At 48.2% G+C, this 4,540-nt stretch overlaps 1 pseudogene; it reads right to left on the reverse strand.

Moving 5' to 3' along the window:
- Nucleotides 1-1,766: 1,766 nt before the first annotated feature.
- On the reverse strand, nt 1,767-2,821 carry LOC108315991 (annotated as a pseudogene).
- Between the last annotated feature and the right edge of the window lie 1,719 nt (nt 2,822-4,540).

A 4,540-nucleotide genomic window follows, 5' to 3' on the forward strand; every position in this document is an offset into this window, starting at 1 on the left:
TTTTGAGATGGAGTCTCACTTTGTCACCCAGGCTGGAGTGCTGTGGTATGATCTCAGATCTCAGCTCACTGCAACCTCCGCCTCCCAGGTTCAAGTGATTCTTCTGCCTCAGCCCCCTGAGTAGCTGAGACTACAGGTGCATACCACCACACCTGGCTAATTTTTGTATTTTTAGTAGAGACGAGATTTCACCATATTAGCCAGGCTGGTCTCAAACTCCTGACCTCAGGTGATCCGTCCACCTCAGCCTCCCAAAGTGCTGGGATTACAGTTATGAGGCACCGTGCCCATCTCTCTCTCTCTCTCTCTCTCTCTCTCTCAACTTTTTGTAGAGACCATGTTTCACCATGTTGCCCATGCTGGTCCCAAACTCCTGGACTCATGCCATCTGCCAACTTAGGCCTTCTAAAGTGCTGAGATTACAGGCATGAGCCACCAGCCCAGCCAGAGATTGTTTATAGAAGCCAGAAATACCAGTTTTGTAGGTGTGCATAGAACCTGGGCCATATGGCCATCTCCAGAGGGATGGGACCTGTCCCTGACTTGCAGGGTGTCCTGTGTCCTCCAGTGGAGAGATCCACACCAAAGGGCACAGAGCTTGTGTCCACCCACAGTGGAAGCACAAGTGAAGGGACCCAGGGTGCAAAAGAAAGAGACCTGATCTCCTGGAAATAAACAGGAGACTGTGGAAGAGAAGGCTGAAGTGGGTTGGTGTCACTTGGGGGTTTGTGTAACTCAAGTGGAGCTGGAAGGCTCCTGGCTGGGCAAGCAGTGTGAGCATGGAGGCTGCGTGAGGGCCCCACAGAGCCACCATGGAAGAGCTCAGATGGCCGGGCGTGCACAGGGAATTATGCCCCCAGCACTTCCTCATTGCCCTACTGGCCCTAGTCCATTATCTTTAGAAATGATGATTCTTTCCCTGGATGTGTGAAGGCTCTGGATCAGGGTGAATGAATGCCTAGAGCTCTGGGAAATTTAACTTGTTTCTGTCAGGGGACCCTGTCTCCCCTAGTATTTATGGCCCCAGGAGACTAACAATGAGGATGGGTCTGGTTTATTGGAGCTATGGTCTTGGTCTTTAGAATCAGGTCAACTCTGGCAGGGAACTCAAGGCCAATCCTGAGCTGTTCTGGTATCATCTTATCCCCAGCAACCTCTCTCACCCTCTGCAACTCCCAGCTTTGCCTCTCCCAACCTTGGCATGCAAAATCTTCCCCCTTCACTGTGTCCCTGCTGCCTGAGCCCAGACACCAATTCTCCGTGGGCTCAGAGCCCCAGCTTTCTCAGAAATGAGCTGGGACTGATGTGGTTATGAGGTCGTGGTGAGGACAAGGAAACCAAGCCCACGAGGAAAGCATCTTGCAAAATAGCTGCTAAAACGGGAGAACCTCATCTCTCCCGCTGGTTAAATGAAAATATTCCCACTCAGATGATCAGCAAAACATGTTCATTGAAGTTTACCAACCTTAGGGTGTAACAGCTCAGGACCCAGGATTTCCAATCTGTTTCAAAAGATAAGGGATAGCCTCTGTCTCCAAGATTAAAATTCAGATTCTTTTGAGATGAAGAGATTACTGGAATGTATACACAGTTAAACTCTGAGATCTATATCTGTGATCTGTAGATAATTATTCTTCATGACATACAGACACATATGCAGCCACACACGGAAGTATTCAATAGGGGCACAGGTATTTTACAGAAGACAAAATGTATATTGGGCAAAAAAAGATCACATGGAAATAAACCAAAAAAAATTTTTTTCACTATGAAAATGCTTTAATAATGGTGTCTGTACAGCATGGGATGTGGACAGGGAAAACAGCAAGTGCACACACAGCAAGACAGGCCAGGGGACAGGCTGGGAGTGAATAAAAAGTTCACACCGCTTCCCTGCTTTCCCTGGTGGCTGGAGGCTCTAGGCCACCTCCTCCTTGAACTCAGCCTCCTCCTTGGCCATGGTGTCCTGGTACTGTTGGTATTTGAACAGCAGGTAATTCATGTTGCTCTTGGCCTTGGTGAACTCCATCTCATCCAGGCCCTCGCCCGTGTACCAGTGCAGGAAGGTCTTTTGCGGAAACATGGCTGTGGATTGCTCCAAGGTGCACTAGAACAGCTCCTGGATGGCCCTGCCGTTGCCAATGAAGGTGGCAGCCCTCAGGTCAGGATGTCACACAGCTGTTTTCTCATTATTGGGGATCCACTCAGCAAAGTAGCAGCTGTTCTTGTTTTGGACATTAAGCATTTGCTTGTCCACCTCCTTAATGGACATGCAGCCCTTGCACACGGTGGCCACCATCAGGTGGGGGTCGCAGGCCGCCATCATGTTCTTGGCATCCAACATCTGCTGGGTGAGCTCGGGCACTGTCAGGGCCTGGGACTGCTGGCTTCCCTGGCTGGTCAGTGGGGCAAAGCTGGGTATGAAGAAGTGCCAGTGGGAGAATGGGACCATATTCATGGCCAGCTTCTGCAGGTCAGAATTGAACTGGCCTGGGAAGCACAGGCAGGTAGTGTCCCCACTCATGGTGGCAGACACCAGGTGGTTCAGGTCACTATAGGTGGGCGTAGCAGCTTTAGGATTCTGAAGCAGATATCACAGAGAGCTTCGTTATCAATGCAGTAGGTCTCGTCTGTGTTTCCCACCAGCTGGTAGATGGACAGGGTGGCATTGTAGGGCTCCACCACCGTGTCTGACACTTCGGGTGAGGGCACCACACTGAACGTGTTCATGATCCTGTCTGGGTACTCCTCTCGGATCTTGTTGATGAGGAGGGTACCCACCCTAGACCCAGTCCACCCACCCAGGGGGGCCTGGCCACTTTGCTGCTTTGTGTTTTTTAATATACTCCTGGATTCAATATGCTGTTTCTTAATTTTATGTTCAGATACCTTTGTGTTAGCTACTATATACCTAACAAATATTTTATTTATTTAAAAGGTTTAGATTTAATAGAGGGCCAGGTGAGGTGGCTCATGCCTGTAATCCCAACACTTTGGGAGGCCAAGATGGGTGGATCACAAGGTCAGGAGTTTGAGACCAGCCTTACCAGCATGGTAAAAACCATGTCTCTACTAAAAATACAAAAATTGGCTGGGTGTGGTGCCACATGCCTATAATCCCAGCTACTCAGAAGGCTGAGACAAGAGAATCATTTCAGCTGGGGAGGTGGAGGTTGCAGTGAGCCAAGATAGCACCTTCAGAGGTGTTGGGGTCAAATATAAACACTCTCTGGCTCCTCCTACACTCTGTTGGGCCTCACAAGTGGGTTAGGAAAGACTGTTCCAAGAGTGGGCATGTCAAGCATTGATGAAAGGGAAGGGAGGATAAAGGAAAAGTTGAATAAATTAAATACTAGGTTAATTTAGAGTTATTCTGGGTTCTGTGAAATCAGTTCAGGTTTCAGTAAGCAGTAACCCTCGACAAAAAAAAAAAAAAAAAGAAACAGGAAAGAAATCATTTTGAATTCTGATGTTTGATGATAAAGCACAACTATTTGCTTTTACCCCTTCCACAAAGAAATGAAACAATTTGGGAAGGCATCCCAAGAGATTCAGGAAGAAAGGGCAAGGTAAGTGCTGTGGTTTGAATGCCTCCAAAACTCATGTTGAAATTTGTCATTGTAATGGCATTAAGAGGTGAGCACTAGTAGGGCATGGTGGCTTATGTGTGTAATCCCAGCACTCTCGAAGGTTGAGGTGGGTGGATCACCTGAGGTCAGGAAGTCAAGAACAGCCTGGCCACATGGTGAAACCCAATTGCTACTAAAAACACAAAAATTAGCCAGGTGTGGTCTCAGGCACCTATAATCCCAGCTACTTGAGTGGCTGAGGCAGCAGAATCACTTGAATCCTGGAGGTGGAGTTTGCAGTTAGCTGAGATTGTGCCATTGTGCTCCAGCCTGGGCAACAAGAGCAAAACTCCATTTAAAAGAAAAGAAGAGAATGAGAGGTAGGGCCTTTAAGAGTTGATTAGGTCATGAGGTCTCTGCCCTCATGAATGGATGAATGTTGGTATCTGGAGAGTATGTTGGGTTATCCAGGGAGTGGGCTTCTGATAAAAGGGCAAGTTCAGTTTCCATCCACTCTCTGTGTCTTGTGCACGCTTGCCCTTCTGCTAAGGTATGGCACTGCAAGAAGGCCCTCACAAGTTGTGGCCCCTTGATCTTAGACTCCTCAGCCTCCAGAACTGTGCACCAAATAAACTTCTATTCTTTTTCCTCTTTTCTTCTTTTTCTTTTTTTGGATGAAGTCTCGCTCTGTCACCCAGGGCGGAGTGCAGTGGCGCGATCTTGGCTTATTGTAACCTCTGCCTCCCGGCTTCCAGTGGTTCTCCTGCCTCAGACTCCTGAGTAGCTGGGATTACAGGTATACGCCAGCACATCCAGCTAATTGTTGTAATTTTAATAGAGATGGGGTTTCATCGTGTTGGTCAGGCTTTCTCGAACTTCTGACCTCGTGATCTTCCCACTTCAGCCTCCCAAACTGCTGGGATTATGGGCATGAGCCACTGTGCTCAGCCTTAAACTTCTATTCTTTATAA

Source organism: Cebus imitator, unplaced genomic scaffold (genome assembly GCF_001604975.1).
Source record: "Cebus imitator isolate Cc_AM_T3 unplaced genomic scaffold, Cebus_imitator-1.0 Scaffold181, whole genome shotgun sequence".
Lineage (NCBI taxonomy): Eukaryota > Metazoa > Chordata > Mammalia > Primates > Cebidae > Cebus > Cebus imitator.